The 22,015-nt window shown below is 36.3% G+C and overlaps 1 protein-coding gene across 10 annotated transcripts in view; it reads left to right on the top strand.

Annotated features, from left to right (window-relative positions):
- Positions 1–22,015, top strand: part of LOC106616069 (myelin transcription factor 1) — a 210,764-nt gene that overhangs the window by 6,961 nt on the left and 181,788 nt on the right. For 9 of the 10 annotated variants that reach the window (XM_070109911.1, XM_070109908.1, XM_070109915.1 and 6 more), the window contains exon 2: positions 6,908–7,879. The exons of the other annotated variant lie outside the window; for it this stretch is intronic. The gene's annotated coding sequence lies outside the window, so the exon portion shown is untranslated. The remainder of the gene's footprint in view (positions 1–6,907; positions 7,880–22,015) is intronic. 10 annotated transcript variants of the gene reach the window in all.

The following is a 22,015-nucleotide window of genomic DNA, read 5'->3' as shown; positions in this document are numbered from 1 at the left end:
TCTTAGTTTGGTTCTCCGACTTTTTAAAGTGCGTTCAAATTAATTTTAAAATTTTCTCCAAATTATGTTCCAAATATTTTTATGCAATATGCTTTTATCATGTATCTTAGTTATTTACAGTAAACAATCATCATTCAATCTAAAAGTAATAACAAAACCCGTTAATTTAACCACAAACTTTATAGGCGTTGAAAACCACAACGGTTGTTGTTAAATTAATAAACTGTTATTTGTGTTAACACTTTTCCATGGCATAAAATAAAATCGCTTTCAACCTAAAGCACCCCATAATAGCAATTGAAACTTCTTAAAAAAAAAAGTACCAACTCACTTCTATTTTCTTCGATCAAAAGCCCCAACATTACGCTGTTTCATTGATTACCTTGCGAAATAACCCTTCCAGTTCGCAGTTGTGTGCGAAAATTGTCCATGTCGTAAAAAATCTATTAACCGCATGCACACAAATCCCATCAGCGCCGCATCATAACCAACCATATCGATACCCATCACTCACTAACAATCACCATTCTCATCAACACCCTTCTTCGCAGAATGTGCGCTTTGTTATTGCATTTTAGTGTTTCTGTATTTTTTTCTCTTTTTTTTTAATTTTTGTCATATTCTGAACATCCGTGGAGTCATAATAATCAACAGCTTACAAACATATTTACCGTAATAATATTGGTGTTTCACTTGTCCATTTCGTATGCAACAGGAATTAATTGGTATTGGCGAACGATGAACACCCTACACTACATTTTTTCCTTCTTAATGTAAATATTACAAGATACCCTCATTGGGATTGATGAGCCTTGGGCACGATATAGGTTTTAGGAATATTGGGCTTAGCTTCTCTCTTGGTGTAATATTCTTGACGTACTGTTTTCTGTATTTAGCGTTTTTTGTTTACCAGTGTATTGCATCCTACATCAAAAAAAATAATATTGTTTTCAGTCAAATCACTATTTATATATCTTTTCTACCTCATCGTCCATACTTCTGAAATATACTTTAGGCTTAGCATTGATGGAGTTTGTACTTAAATTTATGTAACGTCGGATGGGAACCTCTAGAATGTTTTAGAAATGTATTGAGCTTGAGAGATTAGGGGTTACTAATATAGTAGACATTATTATATATTTTTTGATACTTGTTTCACAAATGATAATAATGGCGATCCTTGTGGTTAGGAGAACTGGTGAGCATCAAAATGTCTTTAAAAGCAGTAGATGTAGTAGCTATCGGAAATCGCCTGCATATACCTATACTTGGTGCTAGGCCAAAAGGGCATTCTAAGAAACGAAATAGCTGATGAGAATGCCAAAATGACCATCTGTTTGGCTACCGAATTAGTACACAAAATAAATAAGTCCGCAAAAACGGCATAGAATTAAATTTTCGAAAGGCCTGACAGACGGATTAGGGTGATATGGAATACTTTTAAGATATTCACGAGCGCCAAGATCAAGCGCAAGGGCCCCGCAGCATGACAGATGCGGAAAGTGCATAAGAGCGACGCTGGAATACCTGCTTTACTTCTGCCGAATCAAGAACACGTCTTGGATATCTAAAATCTTCGCAGTTCAAGTGACTGGATGAAGTATCAAAATTAGGTATCAAGTCTCTCTTAAAATTCACCAAAAACGTTGATGGTCAGTATGACAAATACTGGAGCTTAGATTTAACTGAAGCTCCATCTGGCATTACAAACGACCAGTAGCCCTATTTATAGCATGATAGCCAGCTAGTGACCTGACGACCTATACTAACCTTATCTAATTGAGCATGAACGTGACATTCGGCGCACGAGTTTGGTGCTTATTTTCAAAGGACGACTTAATCTTTTAGAGGACGTAAAGTAATTGGCTTAATTCGATGTATATTGAACGACATATATTGTATATAATGATTTATTGGCCCCTTAGTCTCAGCTATGCCAAATTTAGTCCTTCCCTCAAAGTATTTATAGTTTCTTCTCTCAGAAGCCAAACAAACCAAAGGTAGGGTATCGCGGGAGTCAACTAAAATTTATTACCATGTCTTTGAAGAAAAAAAAACACACATCAGCAAACAAAAAGTATCGAAGAACAATCAACGTGTGAGGAATCAAATCAAACCATCAAAGTGTCGTTATGCGGATGAATGACACGATAACAAAACCGAAAAAACAACAAAACCAACCATAACATCAACTAAAACAATAATCAATATAAAAAGCAACAAATGCTCGTTTGCACATACGTAAATAAAATCAAACGAAAGGATATCCCCTTAACCCATGAAGAAAGCAGAGTGAGCCAGCAAGCCAACTAAGCGACCAGCCATCCATCACATCATCCATCAATGTCAAATTATGAAGTGATCATATTTGGATTTATGCCGCTAGAATAACTGCTTACTCGTATAAGCTGGCATAACAAACCGAAGGACAAGCGGAAGCACGAAGCAAGGCGCACATACAAACATACATACAAGAAAGCCAGCTTGAGCGGGGAAAATACGCTACAGCAACGGGGGTATAAGAATTGCGATTTTATAGCTTTGCCGAAAGGGGTTGAGCGCAGTTATGACGTATGTGTATGTTAGTGTGTGTGTGTGTGCATGCCGAAGGGTTAAACGTTCGCCAACAGTTACGGCAGTTTTTCATATTTTTTTGGTGAATGGAGAACTGAAGAAAATAATCGATTAAAGAAAACAGAAAAAACTATGAGGCAATGTAGGACCGAACTCACTTGAAGTGGCAGCAAAATGGCACTTGCCACTGGGGCACATGTGGCTGTGAGTACGAACAGAAGGTTAATGGGTGAGAAAGGTAGCTGGAAACATAGCAAGGGGCTCACACACATAAAGACATTATATGGTACAAGGAGACGATATGGGTCGGAGCTTAGTTGCACATTAGTGTGCCATAGAAACGTGAGTTTTGGCATGTGGAAAGAGGGGAGCTGCAGAGAGGTGGTCAGACGAAGGAACACGGCTCACTTAGCATAACCCGCTGCTGCCACAGGACGTGTTCATAATATTTACAGTTATTGATATTTGAAAAGGCGGAAAATTTATAACGGGCACAACATATGCAGTGCACACATACCAACACACACACACGTAACACTCAAATGCTGTACTTCCATGCCTCAGAGCATACAGGATGCCTGGCAATATTCAATCAAAAATCGATTAGATATTGCTCGCTGTACTTGTATGTGTGTAAGTGTGCAGCTGGCAGCTAAAGTGGTATTGAATAAATGTAAAGGGCAACAACAACAGCAAAGTCAATAACGGGCACACGCCAACGCAGCATAAGTGCAAGCGGAAGGGGAGTGTTAGTTGACTTTGAGGTTGTTAGTTGGACCCCTGGACTTCTCTCACATAGAGCGAACAAGTAGACTGAAAAGGGCTACGTGTGTGACAGGCTTTAAAGACATTTACAGTGCATTATGGCGGAAAAGGCTTTAGTAGAAAATAATGTGGCAAGCAGTTTGTTATTGACAAGCGACCGAGCGCGCCGGGAGTCAGGGCTGCTGAGTGGTTATAAGTGGTTTACGAGTTCGAGTGTGCGTGTATACGTGACAGCACCTTGTGGCACATGTGAGTTGCACATTTGTCAGTAGTTACGGTCACTTGCCACATATCATTTGCTTATAACTGATAGGCAAGAATTGTTTGGTTGTAACATATATACTTCTCTATAGAAATTTTAACTTCTTTTAAGTATATGGTATGTAGAAATATTCGAGTTAGTTATATCCATAAGCTCTTTAACTGGAAAAATGATGGATATTCAAAATCAACATCATTTCGCTTTTTATTTCCGAATGATCCTTACAAAAACTTGATTCCGATCGTTCAGTTTGTATGGCAGCTACATGCTATAGTGAACCGATCTGAACAATTTCTTCAAAAATTACGTCATTACTTTAGGCAATAATCTATGCTAAATTTCATGAAGATATCTCGTCAAACAAAAAAGTTTCCCCTACAAGTACTTTATTCCGATTGTTCTGTTTGTATGGCAGCTATACGCTATAGTGGTCCGATATTGGTCCGACAAATGAGCAGCTTCGTGGGGAGAAAATGACGGGTGCAAAATTTCAGATCGATATCTCAAAATCCGAGGGACTAGTTCGCATGTATTAGACAGACGGGCATGGCTAAATTGACTCAGCTAGTCATGCTGATCATTTATATATATATATTATATAGGTTCTCCTACCTTTCGTTCTGGTTGTTATAAAATTCGTGGCAAACATATACTCTGTTTAAGGTATAAAAAAAACCTAAGATCTATGCTAATTGCTTTGATTTCGACTTATTAACGATGCACATTTTTCTAGCCTCTTATTGTGTTCTCTGGAAATCGTGTAAGCAAAGCGCATGCTGTTGTTGTCGTAGCGGTAGAAATACAATCCTCAAATAATATTGGAGAAATGTGGCCTTGTTGATAATTTGTGGATATAGCTAAGTTACAGGTTCAGTGCGAGTGCCAGGACCAGACTGTTGGTTCGACGTCTGATACGTTTTACTGCGGTTCAAATGTAGAGAACTTGTATGGTTCTGGGTCTGATTATTTTGGTAGATTTAAATGTATTTTGTAAAGCTTCAATTTCATCTTTCAACAATAAAATAAGCTCCATTTTGATATTCTGCTGCGGAAAACCAGAAATTTCCTGACCTAATTGAAAAATACATATTTTAGACCTATTTCCTAATCGTAATCTGTTTGGCAGAAAACGAGAAAAATGATCTCACACTTCCTTTTGACTCTTCTGTCTTTGCGATTATCCTGTCAAGGCTAAAACGACACGGATCACCGAACATTAATCATAGGAAGCTAATAAAATACCTAAGGTTTGTGAATGTTTCAAAACGTATTGTCGACGTATAAGATCCAAATATCAGAGCTTTTCTGTCTTCACGGAGAACTCTCTTTAGTGGTCTTAGTATGATTTCCATCTTGGGGATCAGTCGTAGAACCACCACCCGAACCACCACCCGAACCAGCACCCAACCTAACCTGCTATCGTATATCTTTCAACTCGGCGAGGGTTTTTAGTCTTTTTTGATGTGTCTCTTGGAAGAGAGCTCAAATGCCGAATCAACTACATCTCTCACTAATATTATATGTTTAGTTTGACGCTGCTTTACCGGGAGTAAGATCTGCTTGTCAATATCAAACAATTTATTCTAAGGCTGAATAGTGTTAAAACCAATAAAGTAGAGTCATTTCAATAAGTTTTTTCACCGCCGCTATTAATGGAGTACGTACAAATGTTGAGTATAAAAAAAATTTAGTAAAACCGTTATATATTTTTTCGAGCTTTTAAATACCTATCAGGCAATTGACTTGCTACACCTGTGTCACCTTTTCCACAAATTTTTCGCTTCCCAAAAGCACCACAAAACAGCACCTTAACAACAAACTTCGCAATGCGTAATCGAACCTTTGCGGGCTCGTCATGATGACGTTTCCGTTATGAATTATAGTCCCTTCCGCCGCAAACAACCCAAATTTTTATACACAACAAATAGTTGGTGAACTGTGTGTATATGTGTGTGTTTGTATGCGTTTTGGCAATTCCATCGGCATCTCGATATTGACAGCGTTGGCGGCAGGTGTTTGGCTGAAGCAGAAGCTCGGCTAACACGCGGCCGTTTGGGGTTCGCAGAGGTGTCTTAAAACCTCTCGAATAAAATTGATTTATGCGTAGTGAAGTGGTGAGTCGACGTTATTTCAAGATTGCCTTATATATTTACTTTGGCATAAATCACTGATGGCGGGCGAGCGTGTTTGCTGAGGACTTCTCTTTGCTTAATATACTTTAAAATTTAAATTTTAGATGTGAGTTGATTTTTGAGTAGTTTTTGTTTGCTTCGAGTATTCATAATCTGAACAAGTTAATGTACCCTGTTTGTCACGAAGTTTGTAACAGAAGAAAACGTTGGAGACCTTATAAAATATAAATTATATGTATATAAAAGGTCAGCATTGCTCAGATTCTTAGACATCGATCTACTCAAGAAGCTGGTGATTTGTTTGAACCGCCGATATCGGACCACTGTAGCATATAGATGCTATACAAACTGATCGATCAAAATTAAGTTCTTGTATGAAAAACTTTTGTTTTTTAATTTTTATTTGTCAAGATATCTTCACGAAATTGGCATAAATAATTGTAAAAGGGCAGCGGTATAATCTCTGAATATATTATTCAGATCAGACCGCTAGAGTATATGATTAACATAAGAATTAACTCATCAAAATCCTGATAAAGATTTTTTATACCTTTTATGCTATAAAAATTGCACCAGAGATTGTTATTAAGGCTTCTAAGTTGTAGTTTACCCTTTACTGTTATGTTAAAATTGTAGAATTTTGACTGAATCCATGTCATATCCTTTATTTTGAGATTCCCTTCTTCATTAGTACATCGTGTTACATTCTAAAAGTTATGGAAAATCGAATTCTTTGTTCCCCCACCGGTCTTTGCTGGTGTTAATACTCTTTTCCTCAGTGGAAACCCTTTAAATTAGTCTGAAAGAAGTGTCAAAGACTATCAATATAAATTGCGGCAATAAGACGATTGATTATTGAAACATGTCATTTTTGGCAAGATAATGTCATCAAAAGTCTGGTGAAATTACAAAATAGTGCCTCACAGAAAAAATTTTCAACCTTCTGTAAAATTTGAAAATCTGCCATATCTGATATGGGTATTTATTTTGTTAAGGAAGTCGAAATTTTATTTGATTTATCATATTAACTATTATTTTAAAGAAAATAAAATATCATATATTTTATTTCATTTAAAAATTGATTGAAAATATATTTTTATATTGTTTTAATTGAAATTATAACTTTAGAAATAATTTAGTATTGCGTTAATTATTTTATTATATTCTATTTCAGCAATCTTTGTCTAAAAAAATCCTAAGAAAATCCAAATATCACTCAAAAGTTCGATCACTCCATTATTTCAGCGAGTAAACGGACAGCTAACTGAGTAGTTGCAAATCGGATGTTGCCTTGTTCAGGTGTTAGTGTTTGAAGTTGTGATTCGCGGTTCTTTAATTCATTTAAATGTAGAAGAAAGTGTGTGAAAAGTGTAAAAGGGGTAAATATATATTAAAAAAACCTTATTAAATCGCGTCATGTAATGAAAGTGTTGTAGAATAGCTAAAAAAGCAAAAGTGTGCAAAAATAAAAGTCTCTTTATTCTACGTGCAATTGCCAATAGCGAAATAGTCGCCACACTGGTGGGCCAATAATTAATACCTATCAATTAAATGTTTCCAGTAAAAAGTGTGTTCTAAATTAAAATGCAAGTGAATAAAATGCGTTTTGTGACAAAGGCAATATTTTATAATAGTAAAATAGTGTTGAAAAAATTTCAGGAAAAATAACAAGTTCTACTAATTCACTTAAAATTAGTGTTCTTTGAAAATTATTTTAAAAAATCATTTTAAAAAAAATAAAAGCTTTTAAGTGTACCATATATGAAGGTAATTCAGTTGAGTAGAGTTCATAATTAAAGTAAATCTGTTTGTTTTTACCATATATTTATTTTTTATACATTTTAACTAAAATAAATTCAATATTTTAATTCTAATAAAATATGTAATCACATCTGTGTAAAAATGTGTGTAGTGTTCATTAATTGCTGCCGCGAGTGTTGGTGTAGCTGTTAATCGCTATGTGTGTGGTAGCTGCTTTCTTATGCAGATTTGCTAATGTGGCATAGGTGTCGCGTCGCTTAATTAATTATTAGTATTAATTGAGTGTAATTCGCCAGTTAGCGATCAAATCACTCATCAATCGGCGAATGAAAACTAAAGAAGAAATATACACACACGCAGTAGAGCTAATATATGGAAATCAAAGGTGAGTTAAATAAATTGAAATATTATATTATTAATTATATATATATTACTCGTTTTAATTCTATATTATCAAAGATTTTATCGTTTCTTCATTATTTTATATGAGGTAAATTAATCCAAACGAATATATATATATTATCATTTAATATGTTGATTAAAATTTTTGAATTGAAGTCATTCAAACTTTTTCAAACCTTAAAGAGGAATGATTTTAGTATCTATGAGCCCATATTATTTATTTGCGGAGAGTTTTTATTTTTATACCCTGAACAGAGTATATTAAGTTTGGCGCGAAGTTTATACTACCCAGAAGGAAGTGCTGATACCCGATACCCGAGCTTGTCCCTCAAGTTTTGAGATATGGATCAGATTCTGTACATATTCTTTTCTTCCCAAGAAGCTGCACATTAGTCGGAACCGACGATATCGGACAAGTATAGCATATAGTAGCTTTGATACGAATTAACCGATCAAAGTTCAGTCCGTGTATGGAAAACTTTTTTAATTGACAAGATATCTTTACGAAATTTCTTTGAGTGATTGTTCAAAATAGCGGTACAACCATTGAAGAAACTGTTAAGATCGGACTACTATAGCATGTAATTGTCATACAAACTAACCGATCAATTTCTTGTATATGTGAAGGGTGCAACCGAATTTAACGGTTTTTTTGTTGTTTTCTATATATATCTTGCTTTAGTTGCCATAAATATTACTTATTTATTTTCCTAAATACATAAAGCTTTCCGAAATACATCGCCTAATTTTCAAACATTTCACATATGGTATACATACATAGAAAGGATAAAACTAGCTTTTAATTACACAATGAGACATCATTACCTATTTATTAATTGGTGAAAATCACTTCATATTCTAGATGAATCTACTTATATTTGTATATTAGATATGCATTTCGCGGATAGCCATTTTAGGTTTTGTACGTGATATTGTCCGGGCATTATTTGTTTGATTTTTGAAAGTGGAGGGTGTGTTTCATTATTGTTTTCGAGATCAGTAATGGTAGTTACTATTACTAATACATACAACATACGACATACTGTATTGATGCTAGAAGATTTCATTTGCGATGATAAAGTCAATGCTGTTTCTTCTGCAAAGGTTCATAATGTAAATAGGGTTGGAAAGATCATTGCAAGATTGGGTAGAAGGTACTTCGGATCTTCAAAGATCAACACATACCACATTTAAGAACTCATGAGTATAGTTGTAAACACTGTTTTCCTTACAGTATCTTTCCTTTATTCTTGTCCAGAGAAAAACTTCAACTAAAAGTATGTATATGTTGAAGTCCAACCTCGGCAGGATATAATCTGACGTCATTACTGTAGAGGACATTACATAGCGACCAAATTGTTTCTAATTATATGGATATTGAAATATATTCATAAATAGGCAGTGAGTTCAGGACAATGTAGGGCACGATTTAATATCGTCTGTAGCCACTGCGTTAGCATCACACTGTCTTTCCCTTAATTTCCTTATATTTTATTGCGCTTTCAATGTCTGCATATGTCACATTTCCATTATTACAAAAACACATTAATTTGCTCTACCATCTACCATCCATCTTCCTTACCTTGAACCAATCTAATTCACTTAACGCGCCTCAAATCACACCAAAGTATCGCATTATCCAATTACCACATGACTCAGAGAGCCACAACAACCATGATCAGTATCAAAAAAAATGAGCAGCGGTAAGCAAATAACGGCAGAAAAAATTACCGAATTTGCGGAAAATGCCAATACGCAAAATAACGGAACAGAAAATCAGCGACTCTTTGCAAAAATGACAAACAACCCTCGCGCATGCATACACACACACGCATAGTTAAAGAAATTAGCGTTCAGTTTTGTTGTTGGCGTGTACCCCCCGCAAAGTAATATTTATAAAACGCATAATTTTTTGCTTCCGCGGCAACGCTGTACGCATCAGCGGCGGTAATTTGCAATTTGAACGCCTTCCTAAAGGCAGAAAAAAGACAATAGGGGGGAGGGGGCGTGCACAGGTCGCGTTTGGATTCAGGTTTAGTAGTCCGCGAAATTCCGTTGAACGCGCATTTTTACGTGGCTGCTTACGCGTCGGGGACTTGCTCATACGCTGGCATATGTACATATATATATATACAGAAATAACGGTTATTTGTGTTTTGTGTTAGCTCGTGAGTACCACCAGCGGCTCGTTGGGTGCCCTGGTCGCTTGAGCACTTCCGCTTCCGCTTCGGCTGTCGCCAAGTCTTTAACCATTTTTCACTTTTATTCATTTAACGCAGTCAACATTTGTACCCTCACCCACACATACATTCGCACATTTGTGTGTACCATATTTGGGCTTGTTTCTCGCGACAACCACACGCCAAAGCAAATTAAATGAAATTTCTGCAATGACATGAACTTGTTTATTTTGACATACGATGCCGCACGCAGCGCTTCATGGCAGTCGCCGTGTCTTCCTGTTTGGCGTGACCTGTTGTTGTTGCTGTTTACCTTGTTCTATGCATATTTCACCGCCTCCGGTACAAATTGGTATATGTTCTGTGCTGACATGTCCCCTGAAGTGTGTACGGCTCATTGTGACGCTGAGGTGGGGGGAGGTAAACAATATTTGTGTTTGCACTGTTGTAACCGCGGGAACGTTTGCCTTGTTTTTATTTGCCCGCAAAAAGAAAAAAGAGGATATCGCAAATGTTTGAATGCGAAAACGCGACAATTGTGATTAACCGCAACGATTCATCTTTACTGCGAAATTGGGACTGGAGTTGGAGGGTTAAGTTATATACTTTTTTTTGTTTTGAAATGTTGACGTTGTGTGATAGAATTTTACCTTTAATATTTTAATATTACAGTTATTAATTGAATTTTTCCTTTTACCTTGTTATGGGAAGTTCTGCTTTATATAATATTACTAACATTTTTATCGCTAATCTAGATAATTATTACCATTTCCACAAAATACGTTCATCGCACCGCCTATATTAAATTTTTAGACATTTCAATAATGAGTCCAGCTACCTCACTAGAATATGGTTTTTTTATCTCAATTTTTTTAGCCTTCATTAATAGAAATTTATTATAGATATAAAAAAATTGTGTGAATTTCATAGGAAAATATTGTTTTTAGAGCTTGAATTGTCTTAGACCATTTTGAAAATTAACTGAATGTCCTATAATTGACTTAGAGTAATAAAAAATTGTGAAAATTACTTCAAACAACAGCTTTTACGAAATAATTCATAAATATTTATTAATCATTTTTAAAAGTAATCAATTTTTATTATAATTTCGATTTTTTAAGATTTTCAAAATGTTCCTGAAAAACTGGAGTAATGTGTGGTAGTAAACACATAAGATCTTTATGTTTTTCTTCCGTTACTGGTCTGGCGGTGTTGTAGAATGGAAGTAATTGCATATTTTCGTAAATTTTTGGTCTTCCTCTTTTAGGTGAAAGATCCAAAACTTGGAATTTAAAATCATCTAAAGAAGTCTTATGAAATATTTTATAAGGTCCATTTTTCAAGAATCCCATCCATTGCATTTTTAGCCAAGAGACAGATTCGACAGCGGTATTATTTACTCTCCTTGTTATTAATTTTTCGAGTGATTTCGTTGAAACAAAATGTGTCTGCACCATTCGTTTGATCGAAAATGTATTTCTTTTTCCACAATTTTTATATAATTTCTTTAAATTGTTGACCTAGACCACTTTCATAATTAAAAATAAATGAATTCCGTATAACGTTGTAACTACTATCTAAAGGTTAATTTTTGACGATATCCTAAAAATTGCATTGAATAAATTTAGTTTAAAATCATGTCGTGTGATTGACTTGGACCATTTAAATAATTATGGGCACATTTATTTTCCCAAAATATAAATTGGTTATACCGTTAAACGTGTACACTGAATGAACCCACATATGGGTCTGCGGTAAAGAATTACAGGAAGTAAAGTGCTATTAGTAAAGTTTTTGTTAATCCTAATACAAATTGAGCTTTGTAGAAAATAAAATCGAGTTATATGATGGATAATAATGGTATATAACGCCTTCAAAGAAGAATGGTAATTGAAAATCGTTCGTTTTCGTTACATTCCAAAGATATCCAGACAGATGTCTCTTGTTAATTTTGTTTCTACGTCAATTAGAAGAAAGTTTAAGGATTCTTCCACAAGTCTTGCTATGTTCCATTTAGTTTATAAACGGTTATTTATGAGTCAAAATTTTAGTTTTACTTGCAGAGGTATAGTTGTATTAGTTATAAGTAAGGAAATAATTTGTCCAAAAGTTATGGAAATTTTGAACTAACCCTTTGAAATAGAAAACAATCTTATATTGAGTGATGGATATAAGAGAACAAAATTTATATCCTTATATGTATATGCATACGTAAATAAATAACTTCAAAGTTTTTTGCGAATGTAGGCATAAACACATATATGTACATATGTATATACCACATCGATTTGTGGCACCCATCAACATTTTTTGTCAGCTAATTTTTAATTTGCAAATTCTCCAACGCCACTTGCAGCCACCACCGCCATTATGAAGAGATTACAAATTTCTTATTTATCTATTTTTTCAATTTTGCTTGATTATTGAATTAAATTGTTTTCACCTTAACCTCATAGTCGAGCAAAAAAATTGCTCGAGACAACCAGATGACTGTGCTGATTTGCTGATTGCATATGCAAACGAGCTACAAAACAAGAAACCTAAGCAAAAGCGAAGGAGAAGCAACCGGCAGCTGACGTATGGTATGAGTGGGCACGCATATGGCTTTGACAACTGTAAATGAGCGGATTGGGGTAGGCGGAAGAAAAGTAAGAAATTTACAAGACGATTGCAGATTATCAAGAAAACCTTTGCCATTGCTTTTCAATCACTTTACCCACACCCGTGCGCAGCTCGAGCCGTATGTGTTTATCGAAAAGTTGATGTTGATTTCATATTCAAAACACTCCAATCTATGCAAATCGTGTGCCAAAACACATTCCAAGACAAATTTGCCGATGTATGTGTGTAGAATATAAGCATATAAGAAGTCACGATATGATGGTCCAACGGATGAATAATTGGATGTGTGCGCCATTTAGGGTTTCAGTCGTTCCATCCACATGCCACACGTGCAACAGCTTGGCTTTACTGTGGTTACTTCACGCCGCTGCTGCGTCATAAAATTTCTTTATATAAGTTTTAGTCGGGAAACTTTACAGGCTTCTGAGGCAATGCTCGCACCCCTGGTCCGCTAGATCTACTTATTCGAGCGTTTACAGAGCGTGTTAAGTAAGCAAAGTGAAGGCGGACACGTACTTACATTTGTATTGCAAATGGACGCTGCGGCAGTGTCTAGCTTGGTGTGGGGTTGCAACGTCTTTGCTTTGGCTTTACAAATTCTTTAAGATGTTTTCGTCATCGACGGCGGCGGCCGATGTGGTCTCACAGACTGTTGGTCGCCTGCGACTGCGGTTGGACGCTTGTGGTCACTTTGACGACGCATTGATGATTGCATAAACGATGCTCGGACATGGGTTGGTCAGCCGGGAGGATGGCAGCGGTCCGCTTTCTTGCTTGCCGTCGTCCTTTTTATGATGCCTTACAAATAACAGCGCATTGCAGCTAAAGAAATGCAAATTCTTAAGTTAATTAAAGTGGTGTGGGATTCTCTGTGTTTCAGTTTGGGTATGTGCGTTGTTAGGTTACATGTATGCGATCCGCCTACCATATTTGTTTGTCTTGTTTAACAACTTAATGGATATTCAGGATATTTGACACACACACACTGGCGGTAAATCTTCAACTGAAACTCACTTCGAAGGGTTTGAGTTTTCTTTTGATTTATTTCGAACATTTCAAATGAATTTTAAATGTCTTACAAGTTGTTCCCCATCCACACCGAAACTAATATAAAATTTTGTTTGCTTGTTTATTGCTTGTGCTTGACCGCTCGTAACCAAATCAAAGCCTTTTTCGAAATCTTACTAAATCCTTGTGGCGAGCACTTAACCCCCCCTGTCCAAACAGTTACCAGGTCTTTCATTGACAAGCGTTATGCTCGATCTGTAATCCTTTTCTGCACTTTTCCAATTTACCACTTTCATACTTATCGGCTTTTATACGCCTTCTATTAAAACACTGTCGTTATTTGTTGGCCAGCGCGTCTGCGGTCACTTTGAGATTCACATCACGTGACTTCTTTCAATTAAGCGCCGCCATTCATTTGCGTTTATGCCGCGCGTTCACATTGGCGACTGTCCAAATGCGCCTGCCACAACTGTACAATTTAATTAGTGAGCGAAATAGCGAGTGAGTGTTTTTCCCAGCATAAATTATAAGTGAGTTGACCAGCAAAAGGGTGTCCAGGCCACTTAAGCTTGCAACGCTCGCGCGTTTTCCCCAAATCCCTACCCAACATACTACAATGCCACTTTTAGAGACTACAGTTCCACCTGCCACACTTTGTGGCTCACGATTCACACGCGTTAAAAGGGTTATTAACTCGTCAAATGGCCTTAAGTTCCAAAAACAAAAGAACGGGGTTTGGTCAAGGGGAGCGCCTGGGGTAAATATAGATGTGTGTTTATGTGATGCGACTCACATATGCGAATGTCAACGGCAAAGGGTTGTAGAGTTGCTGGTTGTTCTTTGGCAATGTTTGTTGTTGCTCTGGCAATGCCAAGGGTTAATCAAATATTTTGAGCGGCCGAGCGCATTTCGTTTAACGCTGATTGTCATTTAGCTTTTAGGCTTTTTCGATTTAATATTATTTGCAATTGTTTTTTTGTTGCTTGTCGAAATTTAAGCGATGCACGGTCACGCACCGTTATTTACCAGTTCACTATGCCAAACCATGTCATTTCCTTTTATAAATACACAAACGTGTTCATTTATAGATTTTTATGTGTGTGTGTGTGTGGAAATGGAGCTTTTCTTAGGCGCTGATTAAAGCCTTTGCTTTCGTTGTCATTAATGCCTATTACTTTTATGCGCTCTCAGCGGGTTAATTTGGTAGCGTTGCATGCCGATAATATTGTTAATTTTAATGCTTTTGATATGAAATGGTTCGCTGTAATTAAAGTCAAAAATAATTACGATGATTTTATCAAAACGAATGTGACAAGCAGTGTTAATGTGTGAGAAAGTAATCTACTTTGGAAAATCATTAATTATTGAGTTCGAAGGTCAAAGTATTTATATTTAGTAGGTCTTTGGTGAAGTTAATACAGTTTCACGTATCGTTAAAATAGTACTTTCAGAATGATTTTATTTTAGAACAAAGGAACACTGAAGGTTTGTGTTATAATTAAGATCATTGGTGCTTCTAACCCACATATATTTTTTTACTTTTCTCTGCTCAAATAATGTCGAACATTCTATTGATTCAAATGGTTCGAATCAGTGGAGCTCCTGGGAAAAAAGAATCCTGCTTTGTACAAGATAATGCCAAGTATTATTGAAGTGTGTTAAATATTTAGAGATCTTATTGAAATATAATTGAGCTCATGCTAGTTTTGGAAATTCTTATTTTATCTTGAAAGATCTTGAAGATAATATCTGTAAACTATTAGAGCGCCAAGAGTAAGAATTGACTCAAATCTATTAGCACTATGATTGCTAATTGTCTATACCTTGATATATCCATGCTTTGACCAAATTACTTCTAAATATTAGTCAAATAAGCAGAATTGCAACCTGTTTCCACAAAAGCTGGTGCTAAGTAATTGGGCTGTATCCTGTGTTGTGCTTACGAAAGGATCTCTAATTCGATAGAACTTTACAAAAATATTTTTGCAATGTTTACGTCGTTTAGACAACAATAACATTTATAATGCATTCTTTCTCAAGAACTACATCGTTACAGGCGCTTAAACTACCTGCTTCATTAATATCTTTTTGCATACCTTTACAAAACAGATTTGCTGTGAGCTGACTTCAAGTTATATACGTTTAAGGTGCATTCTGTTTTTCTACTTCTATAATTAGTCGGTGGCGGAATACGCTCTAGGCATCCAATGCAGAATAAGAAGAACAATAATTACATGTCCTTTAGCCCAACCAAATGTGATTGTCAACGATAAAGATTATGCTCCCAATTTTATATTTCGATTGATAAATACCTGTTGATACCCCGAATAGGATTTTTTATGTTTACCATGATGTTTGCAATACCCAAGTTTTGCGATAACGATCTGAAATTCTGCACATTCTCTTGTATGGAAACTTTTTCCATCGTAACGGTACAATCTCTGAACAAATTGTTCAGAGCGGACCCCTACAGCATATAGCTGCCATAAAAATCGACCGACGAAAATCATGTTTTTGTGTAGAACTTTTTTTTTGTTTTTGGAAAAAATTTACAATAAACATTTTGGAGCAACAAAATCCGTAAGCTCACCTTTCCATTCATTCGATTTGGAGCTAACACAAAATGTCTTTTGAATTTTCAATATCCAATGCCCACATTTACGCCTAAAGAGTTTGTTAGTGTAGTGAATAGTTATCTCTCCCTGAGGTTCGTATATGAACTCACTGCTTAATATATCCAATGGATGGTTAGTTTATGGTGTACTGATTCTACAAATACCTGATACGAATGTATTTTTTTCATAATTTTGGTGATTGCATCCTTATTCCGTGAAATACTTCTGCTCACCTAAAATTTTCAACATACTTTAACATTTAATTTCTATGATATTCCAGCTTTCGACTTCTCATGGCCAAAGTCCATAATAGGTATCTTTGCTATCTTTAGATACTCTCTTTTAACAAAATTTTCGGAATATTTTCCAATATCTCTATTTATTTTTTATGAGTCTCTAATCCTTTCAGTATAAGTTTAGATATGTTCTAAACTGAGAAATAAATCTCTTTTCCATTTCTCTAAAGCATTGGCGACGCTCCGAAAATGTACCTAAAAGGATTAAGCCCCTCACCCAAGTCACTCCACTTGCAATTAAACACACGCATTATTTATATCAACATTCATTATTATTATTAGCCAACGATTTAATTTAGAGTGCCATTTTCGAATATTTATGGCGCAAAGAAAGCCACACAGTCCCTAATCTCAGCACCAGCCAAGGCGACCTCATAACTTCGACTTATAATCAGAAATTATGGCGCGTTGTGGCCTTTGTGGCGGGAAGAAGAAAGAGAGGAAGGCATGCGAAGCGCTAAACCGGGACTAAATGCAAATTACATAAACCAAAGCAAAAACAACAACGCCAAAGAAGAACAAACAATGCAAACGCAACACAAAACTATTATTTTGAATTAGCGACGGTGAGGAGAAATTGGATGGCGGAATGAGCAAACTATTCGCACAATAAAACAACACAATAAATTTAAGTAAGGAAATCTTAACAATTACACACAATATAGGATATGGCATGCGCTAACAAGGATAACACAAGAAATAGTCCTTTTCGCTTCGCATGTGTGAAGCGGTGGATTTGGCGCATATGTGTTTGCCACACAACACAAACGCTTGGCAACCAAGCAAACTAAGTAACAATCAAATTCGACGGACACACGATACGATTTCAGGGTTGCATTCGCATTCACATTTTATAGCCTCATCTATTCAACCAGCCAATAAAGCAGCAGACTACCGAACTCATCGCCGGCGGTGGAGGTGTAATAATCATTTCGGCTACCATCTCTCGGCATTTTGTGCATTTTAGCGAGCTCAATTTATTTTCCATACCAATTTCATACGAACTACCACAATGAATAACAACAATAAAACTACAACAAAAAGCAGGCATGTAATAATATCTGGCTACTACAAAGCACAATAAATGCTTCACTACAAAATATAACAATTTTAAATCCCTTATAGACAGTCTACATTTGGGTGTTTCGCTGGCGGAAGGTGTGAGCCAAACACACACACACACACAGACATAAAGTTGGCTCGCTTATTGCGAAGCTTCACATATACTTTCATTTTCTTCGAAGCCACAATTTTTGGTGCTTCTCTTCGCATCATAAAATTAGTCTTTAGTCGGCTCCCAACTCTAACGAATGATCACTCTCTCCCTCCTACTGGCTCTGTCTGCATATCGGCGGTCGCGGCGACCACACATACGCGACCATAAAAATGCTGTGCAGTTATTCCTTGGTAATGGTTAAAAGCATGAATCAAAGGGTAAATGGCTCAGCGGTTGAGTTACAGGCTCACATGGCAATGTAGAGTCTTGCTTATTGTCTCGCAGTGCGGGAAGCTAATATCCCAGAAATGGAAAGCTTAAGCGTTACTTTACAGTGCTCTCGTTGCTGTAATTTAGAACGCTCTTCGTAGAGAAATTGGTGTGTTGGTGGCGAGGGTCACAATACGGTTGGCCTTACGAGTACACTGTCAAAATGACATAATAAAAATGGATTTTAAACTTAACAATATGGAAATACCTTATTTTAATGGCTAATTAAGTTGTGAGGTTAAGTTGAATTCTCTCATTCATACTTATAACTATTTTATTAAAGTTTGTTCAGAGTTAGACCTAATCAATACGTCATCTGCAGTTCAATTGGAAATTAAATATTCAACTCATATTTATTTGATATTTGGTTACAGGTAATACGAATCAAGCACTAATGAATATATTAACATTAAACTTTGCCAAAAGAGAGCCTTCAAGATATGCCATCTTAAGTCTAAAAATTGAAAAAATCGGACCATAGCTGTTCGAGCCCCATATACCGAAGATGTACACCCCAGTGTCCATAGTTGACTTTTTACCGAAATTATCGTCCAATGTATGATATATATAATTGGAATTCGGAGATAATCCTTTCCTGTTAATATTATGTTTATTTGTCAAAAATGGATTGAATCGGGTCAATTCTTCTCTCAGCCCCCATATATCTAATGGAAATATTTTCGAACTTCCGGATAACTTTATACCACATACATCGGCCAATATGTGAGTTATCTTAATAAAATTGTGTGGGCGTGTTGTTATAATAACGTTGCATATGTGTGCCTAAAATGAATTAAACCGGAATGGATGGCCGTAGCCCCCATATAACTAATATTAGAATTTATTAAAGAATGTGTTTCTTATGGTCAACATAATTCGCCTATTGAGCGTACTATTCGCAACATCATGACCCTTCTTGAGACCCACCATTCGTTATTGGCTACTATTCAACCGAATAGACCACGTTCCACCAACTCGGACTGACGTATGGAACGACTTGGGGCATTTTACATCGAGATCTTAAATTAAAAGCGTACAAAATACAGGTTGTGCAAGAACTGAAGCTGCTCAACGCTCAAATTTGGTTCAGCGATGAGGCCCATTTCTGGCTCAATGGGTATGTAAACAAGCAAAACCTGGAAAGATCCAAGAGCTGCTATTTCATCCAGAAAAAATCATCATGATAACCGACTACTTGATGCCTAAAATTAAAGCTCGTGATCTCGGCGACATTTGGTTCCAACAAGACGGCGCAATTCCCACACATCGCATCAATAATTTCACGTTTTGGGTCAGTCGACTGGCCACCAAGATGATGTGATATCACACCCTTAGACTTTTTTCTGTGGGAATATGTAAATATAAAGTCTATACGGTCAATCCCGCTTCTCATCAGACCTTGGAGCAAAACATAACGCGTGTCATTCGCCTGTTACCAATCGAAATGCTCGAATGAGTCATCGAAAATTGGACTCATTAGATGGACTATCTGAGACGTAGCCGGAGCCAACATTTGAAAGATATAATCTTCAAAAAGCATCGAAACTAGTCTATTTATTTCTATCGAATTGAAAGTATTTATTTAAACACCAAGAAATTGCAAGAGATGTTGTTTTCCTTTAAAGATGGGGAAAATGGACGTGACTCACCTTTGACCTGATCTGTTTTTTAAAGCTTACTACTACTTGCCGATCCAAACAAGATTGCCACAATATCAGACCTTAGCCAGATAAAATCTGGATGAATTCCGGATGCAGCCAAGAACTGTCAAGACGGCAACATTTCGGTAGTGTATAAAGTAAGAATATTAGGGTGAAATTTACAAATAAATGAAGAATTTTGCCGAGTGTCTTCAACCATTCCACATTTCACAGCGCCACATATCAGACACAATCTAGTGACTGCACTGAGAAACTAGCATAGGATTAGCTTCTACTCTAATAGCCAAACAACCAGTTCCCCAAAAAATCTAAGATCCATTCCCGTTGGAGTAAAAGCTTTTTGTTACAGTCCAAGGCAGTGATTGCTTCGCCATGTTAGTAGTCGTTGCAAAAATAATAGTTTTGTTATGCTCTAGAATATGTACATACATACATACTTTAGTTTACATTTTCTATTATAATTCAAGAAAAGCGCTGAATTAGCCGGTTGACTGGTGTTCGCCAAAAAGGATTGCGAACGCAGCAATCTGTGTTGAAGCATAAATATGTATGAATCTGAAACATACAATAATTCAGAGCATATACCTACAAACCTACATACATGCATACATACCCACCTACACAAATCTTTGATTTCATACTGAGTCGCTACACATGAGCGACATTTGCTGCTATTGTTGCTAGTTTGCCGGGACTACAATGCTTTTCGTTAACATTTTGCGAGCCAGCGTCAACGGTACTTTCGACACATGTATGTATGTATGCGTCAAGTTGTTTGCATGCTTGCGTGAAGAGTGCTTTACAGCCGTCTGATCCGCACTATTTATTAAATTACAATAAATCGCAAAAAGGGTTACAGCGACTACAATATTTACTTGTTCAGCCATAATTTTATGGCTGCTACGCATCAGACGCTTTGAAACGAACAACATGTGGGAAATTGGGTGGAAAGTACAATACGAGGTACGAGTGATAAAACAGCGCTCTTTTTAATTGCTGATATTTTTTATTTTTTTTTAACATGGAGTTGCCTTAGGTTTGGGGGGTTGCAAATGACCGTTGGATGGTTGAACTGATGAATATGCTGAAGGAGGCAGCGGCAGTGATAATGAGCCCTGTGTAATTTCATAACGTCTAAGTGGTTACTTAAATAATCCTTCATGAAGCTGTAATATCACTTGATCCACAATATACCACAAATGAACCCACCGCTTATTCTAATGTATTGAATGAGGCTCATAAATAAATATTTGTAAGCTTTTGAGAGTGAAATCAACCGCATCATCTGCTGAGGGAGGACTTTGACTGCCGTATGTCAGGCTTTGTTCGCGGACTTTCAACTTCTGATTTCATTCCATGACTTCCCTGAAGTTTTTTCAAAAAATTGTAAAATTGAAGATTTTCTTTGCAAAACTCAAGCTAAATGCTAAACTGCATTTTAACCAGTAGAGTACTGACAAATTACAGTTGAAAGGGACAGTGTTGTATTTTTAAAAACTTGCTTATCTAACTGTCTTCGTATATAAATGAAGTACATACTTATAAATACACATGTGAGTTGCGACATTCAAGCTCATACATAACATGAGTGTATATATGGTATATTTTATTTCATACATTCTTGTTAGCGCTGTGGGTCCGTGCTATCCATGCGTTGTGTCTAAATTATGGTGCTTTTTGTATTTACTTATTCCAAATTCGATTTAGAGAATTTAAACATTTGGTAATTTTTGCTGCCGCTCACCACACAAGCATGCCACCAAGTAAGGAAGCTTGAATATGTGGGGTGGTAAGTGGGATTATGTGTGCATGTTGCTCTTGGTGGAAAAACCGAACCAATCAAGCCTCATTTGTGTTTTTGTGCTGTCTGCCTAATACAAATCGAATTGTGGCAATGTCATCACCAGCTCCACCACTACCAACGCAAGTGCTGTTGAACACTATTGCTTTTGATTTGCTTTTTTGCTAGCTGTTTTGTTATTGTTGTTGCTGTCGGCATTTGTGTATGGTATATGTGCTGCTAACCGCATATGTCATGTCTATTTGCCGCTTTCGAATTTGGTATATCTAGTCTGAAACTAAGCACTCACACACTTACACACCTATACACAAACAAATGTTTTCAGAATTGCTTCTGCTGTCGGTGGCGGCACAAATTGTGCTTTTAATAAACACTTTTTGAACAATATTAATAGCAATAATAGTAAATTGTTGCATGCCACATGCCTCAATTGAGTGCAAAACGTTTGAA

The sequence above is a fragment of the Bactrocera oleae genome, chromosome 5, assembly GCF_042242935.1.
Source record: "Bactrocera oleae isolate idBacOlea1 chromosome 5, idBacOlea1, whole genome shotgun sequence".
NCBI lineage: Eukaryota > Metazoa > Arthropoda > Insecta > Diptera > Tephritidae > Bactrocera > Bactrocera oleae.
This window is presented reverse-complemented; position numbering and strand designations above follow the sequence as displayed.